The sequence below is a fragment of the Schistocerca piceifrons genome, chromosome 9 (genome assembly GCF_021461385.2).
Source record: "Schistocerca piceifrons isolate TAMUIC-IGC-003096 chromosome 9, iqSchPice1.1, whole genome shotgun sequence".
Classification (NCBI taxonomy): domain Eukaryota; kingdom Metazoa; phylum Arthropoda; class Insecta; order Orthoptera; family Acrididae; genus Schistocerca; species Schistocerca piceifrons.
In genome coordinates, this window is record NC_060146.1 from 82,872,710 (window position 1) to 82,889,730 (window position 17,021).

General features: G+C 45.2%; 1 pseudogene; it reads left to right on the plus strand.

Annotated features, from left to right (window-relative positions):
• Nucleotides 1–267: 267 nt before the first annotated feature.
• On the plus strand, nucleotides 268–385 carry LOC124717601 (annotated as a pseudogene).
• Nucleotides 386–17,021: the final 16,636 nt, after the last annotated feature.

Consider the following 17,021-nt stretch of genomic DNA (forward strand, 5'->3'; position numbering starts at 1 on the left):
CGGTAAGCGGATTCCGATGGATATAGGCTGTTTGTGGTAATCACACAGACACGAAGAGGTTTGAATTAGCGTGGAGACCTGCATCAAACCAATCTTCTGCATCTACACTTACGTGGATACTCTGCGAATCACACTTAACTGCCTGGCAGAGGGTTCAACGAAGCACCTTCGCAGTAATTCTCTGTTATTCCATCTCTAACAGTGCGCGGGAAAAAACTACCACCTATATCTTTCCGCGCGAATTTTTATTTCCCTTATTTTATTATAGGCAACGGCCTTGCCGCAGTGGATTCACCGGTTCCCGTGAGATCACCGAAGTTAAGCGCTGTCGGGCGTGGCCGGCACTTGGATGGGTGGCCATCAAGGCCGCCATGCGCTGTTGCCATTTTTCGGGGTGCACTCAGCCTCGAGATGCCAATTGAGGAGCTACTCGACCGAATAGTAGCGGCTCCGGTCAAAGAAAACCATCTTAACGACCGGGAGAGCGGTGTGCTGACCACACGCCCCTCCTATCCGCATCCTCACCTGAGGATGACACGGCAGTCGGATGGTCCCGATGGGCCACTTGTGGCCTGAAGACGGAGTGCTTTATTTTATTATGATGATAGTTTCTGCCTATCTAGGTCGACGTCCACAAAATGTTTTCGCATTCGGAGGGAGATCGCTGGTGATTCAAATTTTGTTTGAAGATCCCGCTGCAAGGAGAAACGCTTTTGTTTTAGTGATGCCCACCCCAAATCCTCTATCATATCAATGACAAACTCTCCCCAATTTCGTGATAACACAAAATTAGCTGCCCTTATTTGAACTTTCTCAATGTACTCCCTTAATCCTATCTGCTAAGGATTCCACACTGCGCAGCAGTACTCCAAAAGAGGACGGACAAGGTAGTGTAGGCACTCCTTTTAGTAGATCTATGAGGTGCATTCAAGTTCTAAGGCCTCCGATTTTTTTCTCCGGACTGGAAAGAGATAGAAACATGTGCATTGTTTTAAAATGAGGCTGCGTTCATTGTCAATACGTCCCAGAGATGGCAGCACCGTATGGCTGATGGAATTTTACCGCCAGCGGCGAGAATGAGAACTGTTTTAAATACTTAAAATGGCGACGTTTTCCTTACTTGAACAGCGTGCAATCATTCGTTTTCTGAATTTAGGTGGTGTGAAACCAATTGAAATTCATCGACAGTTGAAGGAGACATGTGGTGATGTAGTTATGGATGTGTCGAAAGTGCGTTCGTGGGTGCGACAGTTTAATGAAGGCAGAACACTGTGTGACAACAAACCGAAACAACCTCGGGCTCGCACAAGCCGGTCTGACGACATGATCGAGAAAGTGGAGAGAATTGTTTTGGGGGATCGCCGAATGACTGTTGAACGGATCGCCTCCAGAGTTGGCATTTCTGTGGGTTCTGTGCACACAATCCTGCATGACGACCTGAAAATGCGAAAAGTGTCATCCAGGTGGGTGCCACGAATGCTGACGGACGACCACACGGCTGACCGTGTGGCATGTTGCCGAGCAATGTTGACGCGCAAGGACAGCATGAATGGAACTTTCTTTTCGTCGGTTGTGACAATGGATGAGACGTGGATGCCAGTTTTCTATCCAGATACAAAGCGCCAATGAGCTCAATGAAGCACACAGATTCACCGCCACCAAAAAAAATTCGGGTAACCGCCAGTGCTGAAAAAATGATGGTGTCCATGTTCTGGGACAGCGAGGGCGTAATCCATATCCATTGCGTTCCAAAGGGCACTACGATAACAGGTGCATCCTACGAAAATGTTTTGAGGAACAAATTCCTTCCTGCACTGCAACAAAAACGTCCGGGAAGGGCTGCGCGTGTGCTGTTTCACCAAGACAACGCACCCGCACATCGAGCTAACGTTACGCAACAGTTTCTTTGTGATAAGTTTGAAGTGATTCCTCATGCTCCCTACTCACCTGAACTGGCTCCTAGTGACTTTTGGCTTTTTCCAACAATGAAAGACACTCTTCGTGGCCGCACATTCATCAGCCGTGCTGCTATTGCCTCAGCGATTTTCCAGTGGTCAAAACAGACTCCTAAAGAAGCCTTCGCCGCTGCCATGGAATCGTGGCGTCAGCGTTGTGAAAAATGTGTGCGTCTGCAGGGCGATTACGTCGAGAAGTAACGCCAGTTACATCGATTTCGGGTGAGTAGTTAATTAGAAAAAAAATCGGAGGCCTTAGATCTTGAATGCACCTCGTATAGCATCTTCTAAGTGTTCTGCCGACAAAACGCAGTGTTTGCTTCGCCTTCCCCACAACATTTTCAATGTATTCTATCCAATTTAAGCTATGAGTAATTGTAATTCCTAGCAGTTTAGTCAAATTTACGGCCTTTAGATTTCACTGACTTATCGTGTTACCGTAGTTTAATGGATTCCTTTTGGCACTCATCGGTCGACTTCACACCTTTCATTAGTTAGCGTCAATTGCCAGTTTTCGCACCACACGAATATTTTTTATAGATAATTTTGCAATTTGTTTTGATCTTCTGGTGACTTTACTAATCCATACACGACTGCATCAGCTGCAAACAAGCTAACACGGCTGCTCAGATTGTCTCCTAAATCGTTTATATAGGCAAGGAACAGCAGAAAACCTGTAACACTATCTTCAGGGGATGCCAGAAATCGCTTCTGTTTTACTCGATGACTTTCCATCAGTTACTATGAACTGTAGCCTCTCTGATAGGAAAATCACATAATTGAGCCAATATTCCATAAGCACGCAATTTGATTACAAATTGCATATTGGGTATAGTGTCAAAAGCCATATCGAAACCCAGCAATACGGAATGAAAACCCTTGTCGATGGCACTCAACACTTCCTGTGAGTAAAAAGCATGTTTTTTTTTTCACAAGAACAACCTTTTCTAAATTTGTGTTGATTGTGTGTCAATAGACCGTTGCCTTCGAGGCAATTCATAATGTTCCAAAATCATGCTGCATATGGACGTTTATGGTATTGGCCTGTAATTTAGTGGTATTCAAAGCAAACAACACAGAAACAGAAACATGTCCGTCTGCATTGATACTGCCTGCAGGCGTGCAGCTGCCAACACACTTAGCGAACTATGAACGTAAATAATGAAAGTGAAATGACGGTACAGTATAAGTGGCGAGAAACCCGACCTGGGATCGTTTGTGCACCAGTTGCCACTTGGGCGGTGAGTCGATGAAGATGAGATCAGATGATTCGGACGAGGCAAACATCTGATCCCCGAGCAAAGAAAATCTCCGACACAAATAGGAAATCGAACTCAAGACCCGTGATCTTTAGGGAATGAGACTAACCCCTAGATCACGAGCTGTAATTTCAGCTCGCACAGCACATATGCACTGAGGTGAAGAAACTCACGGGATACCGATACGGACATATACAGATGGCGCTGGTATCGGATACGCTGCTAAAAAACGGAAGTGCATTGGCGCAGCTGTCATTGGTACTCAGGTGATCCACGTGAAAAGGTTTCCGACGTAATTATGGCCGAACGACGCGAATGAACAGACATCGAATGCGGAACGGTAGCTGCAGCTAGACGCATGGGACATTCTATTCCCGAAATCATTAGAGAATCCAAAATTCAGAATTCCACAGTGTCAAGAGTGTGCCGAGAATACAAATTTGAGAGCCCGCATCTCGTGGTCGTGCGGTAGCGTTCTCGCTTCCCACGCCCGGGTTCCCGGGTTCGATTCCCGGCGGGGTCAGGGATTTTCTCTGCCTCGTGATGGCTGGGTGTTGTGTGATGTCCTTAGGTTAGTTAGGTTTAAGTAGTTCTAAGTTCTAGGGGACTGATGACCATAGATGTTAAGTCCCATAGTGCTCAGAGCCATTTAAACCATTTTTACAAATTTGAGGCATTGCTTCTCACCAAGGACAACGCAGTGAGCGACGGCCTTGACTTAACGACCGACAGCAGCGGCGTTTGCATAGAGTTGTCAGTGCTAACAGACAGGCAACTCTGCGTGAAATAACCGCAGAAATCAGTGTGGGACGTACAACGAACGTATCCGTTGGGACAGTGCGGCGATGTTTGGTGTTAATGGGCTGTGGCAGCGGACGACTGAAACAAGTGCCTTTGCAGACAGAACGACCTCTCCTGCAGCGCGTCTCTTGCTCTCGTAATGACCCTAGACGAATGGAAAACCGTGTCCTGGGCAGTTGGTAAGAGCTGATGGTAGGATTCGAGTTTGACGCAGGACTCAAGTTGTCAACAAGGCACATTGCAAGTTGCTGGTGGCTTCATAATGGTGTTGGCTGTGTCCTCATGAAACAGACTAGGTCCTCCGGTCCAACGGAACCGATCATTGACTGGAAATGGTTACCTTCGGCTACCTGGAGACCATTTGCAGCCATTCATGAACTTCATGTTCCCAAACAACTATGGAATTTTCGTGGATGACAATGCACCGTATCACCGGGCAACAATTGTGCGCGATTGGTTTGAAAAACATTCTGGACAAATCGAGCGAATTACTTGCCCACCCGGATCCCGCCGACATGAATCTCATAGAATATTTATGGGACATAATCGAGAGGTTAGTTCGTGCACAGAATCCTGCACTGCCGACACTTTAGCAGTTATGGACGGCTAAAGAGGCAGGACGGCTCAATATATCTGAAGGAAACTTCCAACGTCTTGTCGAGGCTGTACTACGGGGGGCAAAAGGAGGTCCGCCACAGTGTTAGGAGGAGTCTCGTGATTGTTGTCTCCTGAGTGTAATGTGTGACGCTAAAGTCCTACATATGAACTGTCACACCTGGAGGTTGCATTCAGGAAAGTTGGACCACCCACGAAGAAGAATAGATAAGGTAATTTTTCGGAAAATTATTGCGTAAACGTTGAAATTATTAGGAATATCATCTTACAAACTAAGATATAAAGTTGTTTAAGGGACAATTTGCACTAAATAATATTGAGTCTTAACAATAAGGCAGTATTTTACTGTCATTTTCAAAAATGTATAGTTATTTCCAATACCTAAGGGGGGAGGGGGGGGGGGGGAGGGCGTCAAACGGGCCCACTTGGAGCAGGAGAGGCACCACAGGACATTTTAATTTCCACTGTCTATACTTTTACAAGTAAATTCATAAAACTTTGTCAGCATGACCAGGAAGGATTCGGAATTCACACTCATAGCAGTGGAAGTTCAAAAACATAACAAAATAAAGTTTTTACATGTGAAATTTCGTCATTTTTTCACTTTCTATTCGCTACATTTGTTGCTATAGGTACATTTTTCTTCACAAGTAAGAGAGATTCTTTGATGAATTTCGCACAGCATACAAACCATACTTACAGGTGTATGAAACTCTAGAATTTTCCAAATCTATTAAAAACTGTGGTAAAAATTGAGATAATTAACTACAAAATTTGATTTTTTTCTAAACATAAAGTTTAAAACGTAACAGCTCATTCATTTTTTCATAATTTAAATAGATTCTAGAGTTTCAGGCACCTGTAAGTATGGTTTGTGTGCTGTGCAAAATTCATCGAACAGTATCTCTTACTTATGAAGAAACGTGTACCTATAGCAACAAATGCAGCCAATAGTAAGTGAAAAAATGATGAAATTTCACATGTAAAAAATTTATTTTGTTTGTTTTTGAACTTCCGCCGCTAAGAGTTTGAATCCCGAATCCTTCCTCGTCCTGCTGACAAAGTTTTATGAATTTACTTGTAAAAGTATAGACAGTGGAAATTAAAATGTCCTGTGGTGCCTCTCCTGCTCCAAGTCGGCCCGTTTGACGTCCTACCCCCCTTTAAAACCAAGTTACCGTGCGCCAGAAATTTTTCTGTCTTATGAACGTAGGATACCTTTTAATACATTCTTTAATCCAGTTCTGCCCAAATAGATTACTTTCTTTGTGAAATCTGTATGGTAAGACAAGTCTTTCTTCTAGGTCACAGGGTAATCATATGACAAGCACATGTTTCATAGTTGGATTAAAAAATCTGGTCTCCTTTGACTCATATATCGTATCAGCTCGTCTATTCGTTCTGCAATGAACATGTTTTTAGATTTCCCCGTCTGATTTCTCAACTCTTCAGTTGGAACTATCCTTAGTTTTACGAAGGTATCTTTCCGTCGCTGATTTGGGTACGTTGAACTTGTTAGATATTTTCAGAACTCCCGTCTCTGAACAGCTGAAAGTGCCTGAGCCATGCGTGGCTCGTGTTCCCGCCATCATGTATTTTACACCCTGTTTTTAACGCACTTCCACCTCACTACGTTAATTTAAATCACTACTGTCACTGAGTTGCTGCTTTGCCTGACGGTGAGCGGCGTTAGCAGCGCGTATCGATATATCCCCTCTCGTCGTAGTATCTTTGCTCGACTGCTATTACTTACCAGTCGTTGTCTGTCGTAAGCAGTTCGGGACGCGAGTTCGGGTCTACCAGTCAGTTGGAACGCGTCTGGAGCGCAGTCCGGAACTGCCAGTCGGGGAGTTGCAATGCGGCAATAGTGGAGTCGGGTTGGAGCAGCAGTGAGGTCTGCGTTGACATGGCTCGCCCCACCATTGCCGCCACGCATCACTTGAGCCAGGCCACGGTCTTGGTGGATCGTCGGTCGGTCGCCATACCAGACGACGCTTTTGGCTCTCCGATCGTTCATGAGTCGGCTGTGTGTGTGTGTGTGTGTGTGTGTGTGTGTGTGTGTGTGCGTGCGTGTGTGTGTGTGTGCGTGTGTGTGTGTCAACTCCCGATTTGTCTTCGTGCGTGCTTAGTTACTGTTGGGTATCGTTCAGGTCTACGTGCAAGTGTTTGTCAGGTTGTGTGTGCAGTTTCTGTGACTTTGATTGACAAGTTAATTTAAATGGTGTCGGCGTATTGGCTCTGAGAGGGCGGTCGTCTCATCGGGCGACGTGTAACTGGTTCTCTGAGCGCTTCTGGGCTCCTTCAGTTACCATCTTGTGGAACTTTCCTGGTGCAGGGATGTCGCTTAGCCAGTGGGTGCGGTGGAATTAACTATATTAGTTTACTACAATTCAAGTGCACCAGCGGAATTTTCTGCCTTGTGGCCATTAGTGTTCCGGTTACCTGCCCTGGTTATTAACGTAATTTCAGGCAGTGTCCTTCCCTCACCTGTTGTCGCTGTCCACCACGGTGTGTAGTTTTGACAGCTTAATACATATACATTTTTGAGTGTGGATACTCACGCCCGTAACATTTTCTGTTTGAATTCACATGTACCGTTTGGTGGCAAGCAAGTCGTTTGTCGGTCGGTCCGTGGCTGTCCCTTGGTTGGGTTCCGACGGATCAAGAATAATTGGGCTCACCACCTGTCTCACCTAAGTGAACGAGGGTGACCGACCCCTGGAGGTTTCTGAATGCTGTTGTCTTTACTGGCTCTCTCACCGGTGTTTGTCTGCTTATAATCTATCATAGCCAATGATTAAAAAAAATTCTTGGTTTTACTGTGTTCTATGTAGGTAAGTTTGAATTCCGGCAAGTGGATATTTGCTGAGTGGTTATTGCCGTTGTGTTGTCTTTTCTTGTAGTGCTGTTTCAGCTACTTAAAACTTAAGGTTTACCATTATATTTTTTTTTTAAATTTTGGAAAATTAATTGTGGCCCTTCAGCCTTGGAACTTTATTCTTAGAATTACCTTTCAAGCTTAAACATTGCGGCTTGGAACCTTACTCTTAAAATTGCGTTTCAAGCTTAAACATTGTGGCCTTCTGCCTTTGAAAGGTTATGGTAATTTATTTTAAAATCTAAAATATTTTATTGTGGGCCTTCAGCCATCTGTATTGCATCTTTTTTATGTTTGTCTATCCACCCTTGCCTTGAGGCTTTCAGCCTAGCTGTGATTTCTATATATTTTAATTATTTTATATGTAATTGTAAATGCGTGTTTCCAGTCATTTGAAATTTACCTTGTTGATTTTTACGAGTTCTTGTTTGGAGGCCTTCAGCAGTGAAAGATTTGGAGTTTGAAACTCGTAGTTGTAAAAGTTCGGCTGTGTGCCGCTTTGGTTGTAAATGTGTTATTAAATTACCATAAATTACAATTTTAAGGTGAAACTGACCCCAAACTTACTTGGCCCTTTCCACAATCCTAATCACCTGTTCTGCCCATTGGGTTTAGCGGGCGTTTCAGTGCTATTGCCATTGATTTAACATGCAATTGTTATCGGTCTTCCTAATGTTCGCACCATCTGGAAAAGGGAATAAACAGGGAATAAAAAAAGGATAAAAAGGATATACACAGTTTGGAATCTACTTGCATCAAAAAGTGAAGGGGCAGAACGGATCACTGTCCCATTCCTCCCCGAGAGCACGTTCCATGTTAATACCTTTTATGGTGGATGGTAACTGACAGATTGAAATGTATATGTAACTAACTTACATGCACTTTCAAATAACATATCAATTAAGGTCCTAAAATTAAGAATAAACCGTTTGTCTTGCGTTTAAATTCACTACAAGTTAAAAAAACACGGCAAGGAACGTAAGGGATAACCATTCACTTACGCATCGGACTTAAAACTAGCTCAAAATGGGTATCGCACCTTACCTTTCGTTTAGAAAAATAGCTACACGTCACCAGTGTAGATTGCGGAACTCTCCAGTCTATAGAATAGCACAGTCCCGTTATGTTCCGGCCCCACCTCCCCGTTTTCCCCTGAGTTAGAAGAAACAGCGTAGATCAAACTGCGTGCACCCTTGGCCAACGGCACGCCTACTTTCTCTGAGGATTAAGCCATGCATCGCGGCTTACAGTGGCATCAAAAAGTATTGGCACAGACACTTTTTCGCGCCTAATACACAGTGTATAAATACTAGGAACACAATACACATACCATCAACCCTGACTCGATAAAGGAAAAAATTTGTGTATTAAAATATTTTCCAAGACCGCAGACAAAATTAAATTAGGGCTTTCTCGTGCTCAGAGAAGTTTTGGTAGACTGTACGACGTTTGTTATTGTACTTCACAGACAGCGAAGTCAGAGCTGACAAAGAGATCAGTCGCTTGCCTGAGGGGCAGGGTACGGGGCATTCAGTTGTCACGATGAGTCAGAGGGGGAAGAAGCACCCCGCGTCGTTCGACAAGAAGACGGTTTTATTGCATTCGCAGCGTAAAAGCTACGGTGGGATTGGTAAAGAACTGTCTGTTAACTACACAGCATTAAGAAGTCTCAAGACTGGCACAACAGACAATAAAATAAAAGTCCTTTACATCACGTCTATGGTCACAAACTTTTTGTCATCAGACTTCCGATTTCGGCCTATAATGAACATCTGTACTAATATGCTGGAGCGATAGTGGCATCGTCAGATGTTAAACACATCACCAGCATCGTCAAATATATATAAATATATATTTGAAGATGCTGGTGTTGACGTTTTGTTACCATCACCAGCATCGTCAAATATGTATACAAATATATATTTGACGATGCTGGTGCTGACGTTTTGTTTAACTTTGACGATGCCACTACGGCTCCAGTACATTAGTACAAGCTTTTAAAACAGATCTGAACATGGCCATAATAGACCGAAACCAGTAGTCTGAGGACAGAAATCTCGTGGCCATAGACGTGAAGTAAAGGAAATTTCTTCTATGTTAGGGTCACTGTTTTATTCGCGACCATGTTGCAACTTGTGACAGACAATAGAGGCAGATCCGGAAGTCCATGAGTCCTTACCCGTGGGAGGACGGGGGGGCGGGGGTTGCGGGGGGGGGGGCGGGGGGTGCGGGGCGTGCGGTGGGTGCGGGGGGGGGGGGGGGGGGTGTGTGTCGAAGGACTCTTCGCCTTGCACAAAAAGAGTCGTTTAAAAGTGCAGGGTGGTTTGTATGGGATATCCAGTCACATCTAACAAACACATCAGTGCTAAAACTATAAGGAATGTTTGGAACGCAACTGATATTCACGACAGATCTTGCAGAAAGAAGCCATTTATTTCGGAAGTAAACCGAAGAAAACTCTTGTAGTTCGCCAAAGAGTTTGTCAATAAATCGAATGAATTAAGAGTGCTGTGCTATTTTCTGACGATTCCAAGCTTAACTTGTATAGATCTGAGGGAAAGGGAAAAGTATGGCTCAAACCAAATACAGAGCTCCAGTCACAACATGCCCTACCTACAGTAAAATATGTGGGAGGAAGCATAATGCTTTGGGGATGCATGGTAGCTTTTGATGTTGGTGACTTGGCAATTACGTACTGTTCTGAGAAATCGAGAGCGGTTACTATATAAAGCTCAAGAAGGCTTTCCACTTTACTCCAGATTCTTGATGTTAATCCAACAGGGCGTCTTTGGGCACAGTTGGATACAAAAGTTCAAAAACGTGGTTCTACAAGAAAGCGGGAGTTTCAGACGGTGTTGTTAGAAGAATGGTCCAAGATCTCACTAGGTATTACCCCCAACTTGGTTCACTCCATGTCACGTCGTCTACAGACTTATCAATGCAGACGCTATGCACACAGGCTACTAGAATTGAGTTGCGTGAATTGTAGAGACTTTAGCTTCATTTTTGTGTTCGTGTGCCAACACTTTTTTGATGTGTAGAGCAACTGATCCATGTTTGTAAACTAATGATTTTGTTCTAAGAAGCCAATTATGGTAGAGAAACCTTATGTTTTCTGCTGTAAATTTAAATAAATATAACAATGTCTTGGCATCACCTTTATTTGTTTTTGTGTAATGCTAGGTGTGCCACTACTTTTTGGTGCAGCCGTATATTCTAATGTGAAGTGACACTAAGTTCCACAATATCTATGTTCCACGTGATGCGTGACGTGAAACATAGTTCTACGCTGCTAGCGACTTCTGCTCTCCACTGATAGATCTTGCTGGCGGACACGGTTCGCCTGGGTGTGTAGACTGTACCGTTAATCATCTGCTGTCGGAGGAAAGTCTAACTATCAGATGTTGCGAATTGTGGCCACAATAGTACGCACCTGCGAGAAATGACAGAATATGGGCCAAAATTTGAATATGTTTATAATATGGAGGTGGTTCAGCAGGATTAGAGATACTGCGCGTGGGAGGGTGCGAGTAACATTAAATATGGGCGTCTGGGAGGCAGAAAGTGAAGTAAGAGTGTAACGAGATGTTGATGTTCATATGACATACGGAGCACGCAAGTCAGCTTAATTTTTTGGACATAGTGTGCCCCAAACGAATTGATGCTTGTGGAGTACGTTTGTGACAGAGTAGGTTATACACTCCATTTAAAACTTCCAGGCTAATAGGCCTTGGTCGATGTATAAAACTCTCCTCTGACGTTTCGTCTCAAACTGCGGGAGACATCTCCCGTGGAAAAGCGGCGAACTGCAAAGAGAATTCGAGGAAGCGCTGGTAGCGTGAAGAGTGCTCCACTGTCCATCACGTAGCGTCGGTTATGTGACTGTCTCTGATAATGTCAACATTCTCGATTGAAAGTAATCTATCGTCACGCTTCCGTTGCAACACTGACATCGAAATTTTATCCAGTTTAACACCTTCCTCTTTCCTGTTAAAATTATTACTGTCTTTATCAATCATGACAGCATCTCTATACAAGCGCGCATAATAATGCGACGTTTCATGTATGACGCTCGTCTCGCTGAATTTTTCATGATTAACTTCGTGGTAAACATGTTCTGTTACGGTCGATCTATTCGTGTGACCCAGGCGGCAATTCCTGTTACGTTCTACACGACCGCTGTAGCCGGTCTCGCCCAAGAGTTAGACACCTTGCCTCATTGCTGCAACCTGATGTTGACAGGACTCGCAGTCATATCAAAAATTCAGCTCATTTCATTGACAAGTTAAAGAGAACGTGCGTGGGAACCGCTGATATCCTCGTTAGTTTTGATATTGTGTCGCTGTTTACCATGATTCGGGTAAACGAAGCTATCTCGTGCATAGCGGATATTTTTCCTACCGATATTGTCATTATTCCGACACTGCCTCACCACAACCTGCTTTCAATACTATATGGATGGAGTGATTATGGGCAGTCCTCTCAGCCAAAATGGTTCAAATGGCTCTGAGCACTATTGGACTTAACTTCTGAGGTCATCAGTCCCCTAGAACTTAGAATTACTTAAACCTAACTAGCCTAAGGACATCACACACAACCATGCCCGAGGCAGGATTCGAACCTGCTACCGCAGCGGTCGCGCCGTTCCACACTGTAGCGCCTAGAACCGCTCGGCCATTCCGGCCGGCTGCTCTTAGTCCTGCAGTAGATAACTTGTTTGTGGAGACTTCTGAGCAACGGGTGTTGCAGACTGCCAGTAAGAGACGAGCCAGATGGTATCGCCATGTCGATGACACTTTCCTAAGACGGTCACACGGAGCAGAGGAGTTGGATGCCTTCCTCATACATCTAAACAGCATTCATCCGAAAATCCAATTTACTATGGAGACGGAGAGTAATGAGCAACTGAATTTTGTCGATGGGTCTGCGACTAAAAGCCGGGACGGAACGTTGGGCCATAAGGTGTATAGAAGGGCCACATTTACTGATCGTTATCTGCATAGAGATTCAAACCACCATCCTAAACAAAAAAGTGGTGTAATGAAAACTTTGGCAGACAGGGCGTACATAATTTGTGATCCTGTTTATGTAAATGAAGAATGGCTATTCTAGTAAGTACATAGATCGAGGAATTCGCTCTAGGCAGAGAATCAGGAGCAACGACGAACAAGAGCCGCCCAAGGGCAAGGTTTTTCTCCGGATCATTAGTAAGGTCACAGATCGCATTGGGAAAGTGTTAAGCAAGCGTGAGATGGAAACTATTTTCAGACCCACCAGGAAAATAAAAGAATATTTAAGATCGGCAAAAAATGCATGACATCCTTTGGCTACACCTGGGGTATGTAAAATTACTTGTAGTTGTGGACAGGTTTATATTGATACCACAAAGAGAAGTGTTAACATCCGTCTTGTTGAACGTAAGAGGAATTACCACCTGGGTAACACAGATAAATCGGCAGTAGCGGAACACATTTACCACGAAGGTAATCACGAAATAAAAGCCAGCGAGACCAGCGTCATACACTATGTGATCAAAAGTATCCGGACACCCTCAAAAACATACGTTTTTCAGAATAGGTGCATTGTGCAGCCACCTACTGCCAGGTACTCTATATCAGCGATCTCAGTAGACATTAGACATCGTGAGAGAGCAGAATGAGGCGCTCCGCAGAACTCACGGACTTCGGAAGTGGTCACGTGATTTTTGTGTCACTTGTGTCTTACGTCTGTACGCGAGATTCCCACACTCCTAAACGTCCCTACGTCCACTGTTTCCGGTGTGATAGTACGACGCATCGCTTGGTGTAAGGAGCGTAAACATTGGACTATTGGACAGTGGGAAAACGTTGTGTGGAGTAACGAATCACGGTACACAGTGTGGCGATCCTATGACAGGGTGTGGGTATGGCGAATGCTAGGTGAACGTCAGATGCCAGCGTGTGTAGTGCCAACAGTAAAATTCGGAGGCGGTGGTGTTATTGTGTGGTCATGGTTGCGCGACACTATCACGGCACGAATCCGCCCGGCGGATTAGTGTCGAGGTCCGGTGTGCCGGCTAGTCTGTGGATGGTTTTTAAGACGGTTTTCCATATGCCTCGGTGAATGTGGACTGGTTCCCCTTACTCCGCCTCAGTTACACTATGTCAGCGATTGCTGCGCAAACACGTTCTCCACGTACCCGTACACCATCATTGCTCTACCACGCAAACTTTGGGGTTACACTCGTCTGGTGTAAGACGTTCCCGGGGGGTGGGAGGGGTCCACTGGGGGCCGAACCGCCCAATGACCCCGGGCTCGGTGTGGGGCGGCGGTGGGGTGAGTGGACTGCTGTAGCCTGTTGTGGGGCTGTGTACCATTGAAGCTACTGAGGGGACGAAGCCTCTCTATGTCCACAGTTTCATACAATACAATACAATGCAACAATTTTGGCATTACCAGATACAGTCTCGCCGCCAGCGCCACATGATCGATAGTGGCGCCCTCTTCACTGCCTATATGATCAGCGCTTCCTCAAATTCCCCGCTTTACCTCGGAGGATGTCTCTCGCAGTCGGAGCCGAAAAGTTAGGAGAGAGTTTTATACATCGACCACGGCCTATCAGCCCGGAAGTTTTAAGTGATTTACTAATTTCTCTAAGGTTTGGCAGGTTTCAGACATTTCGGTCGCCCGCAGCGCACCATCGCCTTGAATGTATCCGGTAACACACTGAATCTTTAGCTGTGCGGACCGTGCCTTGGGCAATACATTCCTGAAATACTTGATAAAAATAACAGAACGTACTGACGTGCGTTCAGGGATAAACACCTGAAGCTGCCGATGTTTTATAAGACTCCCTTCGAACAATACAGCCGACAAAGTTGGTCCTACTGTGTCTGTTTCGTATTCACATTCTGATGTCGTTAATTGCCATACCCGTCCTAGTTAGACGAATACATATTAACATTAGTGCTAGATAGTCACTATGTACACTGTTGCCCTTACCTGCGCGCATGTTTTGAGGTTCTTCCTCTTCTTCTGCGTTCCTATGTTGCACCTTAATGTCATGAAGTTACCTGTTAATTTGCTCTGCCGGCCGGAGTGGCCGAGCGGTTCTAGGCGCTACAGTTTGGAACCGCGCGACCGCTACGGTCGCAGGTTCGAATCCAGCCTCGGGCATGGATGTGTGTGGTGTCCTTAGGTTAGTTAGGTTTGAGTAGTTCTAAGTTCTAGGGGACTGATGACCAAAGAAGTTAAGTCCCATAGTGCTCAGAGCCATTTGAACCACTTAATTAGCTCTATGTCCGGATGTAAATTTGTAACAGATTTGTTCTATTGAATATAAACTAGTTCCATTGTGTTATTTATAGCTTTCTGTAACTCTGTTTCTAAATTGCGGTAGATATGAATATCGTTCTCATGCAAAAATTCATCAAACTGCCGCTCCTGTTTTATAGTTACCTCTTCAACTTGAGTGACAGCTTGCTGCATTTTTGTGTTAAATGTTGTTTGTTGTAAGTGCACAGGTCAGGAACATCTTTTACCATTGTTTCTAATTGTTCAAATGCTTCAAATGGCTCTGAGCACTATGCGACTTAACTTCTGAGGTCATCAGTCCCCTAGAACTTAGAACAAACCTAACTAACCTAAGGACATCACACACATCCATACCCGAGGCAGAATTCGAACCTGCGACCGTAGCGGTCGCGCGGTTCCAAACTGTAGGGCGTAGAACTGCTCGGCCACTCCTTTCTAACTGTCAATGTCCTGATTCATATTATTTATATCTTTCTGTATTACTTCAATCACCTGACCAGCCACTTCGGCTTTTAACTGTGTTATCTGTGTTGTCAGGTCGTTTTGCATTTCTGTAAGATACTTTACATCAGTTACTATACTGCTCATCTGTGTACTGACGTTAGTTTCTAAACTGCTCATGCATGTAGCCATTTGTGTGATTATCTGATTTGCAAACTGTGTCAGCAGGTCAGTTTGCATAGCTTTGAACAATTTTAATAAGTTTGGCTCTGCTGAAACCTGCGTAAATGCAGAGTCTGGTATGGTTTCTGGCCTAGGCATATCATTGCCTACCCCTTGCGACACAGTACCATTAGTCGCTGCGACTGTAGTATCGCTACCGCGCACATTTTCTACCTCAGAATTTATTAAAGTCTCAGCCAACAGATTCGTTGCCTGATGAACTAGCTATCGTGTTAGTTTGAGACCTAAGTTTCACCATCGTTATCTGTTCTCGTTAGTGAATGTATAACCAAGCTTCACTATTGCAGTAACCCCAGGGGGGTCCACAACTCTTTTGTGGATACGTGCGTAGCGAGCACGGGACCCCGAGCTAATGTGGCCCTCCTTCCTTTCCGGGCTGCATACCTTACTTTTCCGCATCCTTCCCTCTCCCCCATCTTCGGCCCCCCTCCCCTCACCTCTTGCTCTTTCCTTCCCTTTCTCCCCCTCTGGGAGTATGGGTTTGTGCCTACGTCCAGAGACGGACGCTCGTAAATGTAACGCATTTTTCGCCTTCTCTGCTTGTATGTCTTCATCCATCCTTTGTCCATCTCTTTTCCTTACCTCTTCTCTTTACCCTTTCTCCGCTGCGGCGTTTGAGACCTCTCTTCTTTCCTTTCCCTTTCTTTGTTTTTCCCTTTCTCTTTCTTCCTCCCTGTGCGTGTCTGAAGGCCGACCCACACATTTTTGTGCATAGCCGGTGACGGGGTAACGAGTAATTCCCCGCCCCGCGTAGACAGGTAGGACACGTGCGTACCCCCTGGTAATGGCCAGGCCCAGGGAGGGGTGATTACCCGAGCTGATACCTTCCGAAAGTGCCGATTGGTCCCTCCGTCCGTTTCTCGGGAGGTGTGACCTGAGGTGTGAACAATCACCTAAGGCGGGAGTGCCCTCAGAGAGGGCCCCCACAATGGAGGAGCGCGCCATCGGAGACGCCGGTAATCATGGGGGATTCTTCCGCAACGGTTTTCTCACCTTTCACTATGTCTGCTCACAAGCGTAAGTTCACTGAGTCCCAGCCACAGACAGTTCTTCCATCGTTGCCACAGTTCCTTGTTGTTTCTCGGTCTGACGAAGGTCACGACTTCTCCACGGTCAACCCTTTCATTATTCAGAAAGGTGTCGACGCAATTGCAGGTCTTGTTCCAGATTACGGAATTGTTAGAAACAGTCAGTGCCCTCCAGGCACAAAAACTGCTGCGTACTTCACTGCTCCACACCTTCCCTGTCTGGGTTGAAGCGCACCGCACTTTAAATTCCTTGCGTGGAGTCGTTTATACACGCTCCCTCGATGGATTGTCTGACGAAGAAATTCAGCACTACCTGTCTGACCAGGGCGTAACGGCTGTTCATAGAGTTATGAAAAGGGTTGACACGAACATCATTCCAACCCGCACTGTCTTCTTGACATTTGACAAAGTTCAACTCCCATCGAAAATCAAAGCAGGCTATGAGATAATTTCCGTTCGCCCTTACGTCCCAAACCATACGCGTTGCTATCGGTGTCAGCGGTTCAAT